The sequence below is a fragment of the Etheostoma cragini genome, chromosome 1 (genome assembly GCF_013103735.1).
Source record: "Etheostoma cragini isolate CJK2018 chromosome 1, CSU_Ecrag_1.0, whole genome shotgun sequence".
Taxonomy (NCBI): Eukaryota; Metazoa; Chordata; class Actinopteri; order Perciformes; family Percidae; genus Etheostoma; species Etheostoma cragini.
This window is the reverse complement of record NC_048407.1, coordinates 33,138,540-33,139,089: the sequence shown is the minus strand read 5'-3', so window position 1 is coordinate 33,139,089 and position 550 is coordinate 33,138,540.

Here is a 550-nt window from a genome sequence, read left to right as displayed (position 1 = left end):
AAAGCGACTATCTTTCAGTAAATGGACTAACTCTGAAAACAGCTCAATCAATTTTGACAAAGATAAAAAACACATTCCATATTTGTGTGATAAGGTACAAAATGTTATGCACACCTCTTTGTATATGCTACTAAATTGTCCCCTAACCCGAGAAAACCTAGCAACGCGTTTTGTTATGTAAGCAAGCGCTCTGATTGGGTAGCACCTGCGACCTGAGCCAATAAACGATAGACACACCCACCAAACGAGAGAATACATATCTCAAAGCCCTTGGACACCGTTTTACACATGTCATTCAACATGGAAACCATAGCAACAACCGTGCACACCGTTTTGAAATTGAACATGCTTTGAGATTAGCTGACAAAAGGTGACAACAGTTACGTTTAGATAGATAGATAGATAGATAGATAGATAGATAGATAGATAGATAGATAGATAGATAGAGTGTAGTATACATACTGGGAACTATATTCTCAGAAGGCAAAGCACTGCTACTGGCGGAGTGATTCGCTCTACACCTGAACTGCACCGTTATTACTCTCTGCCC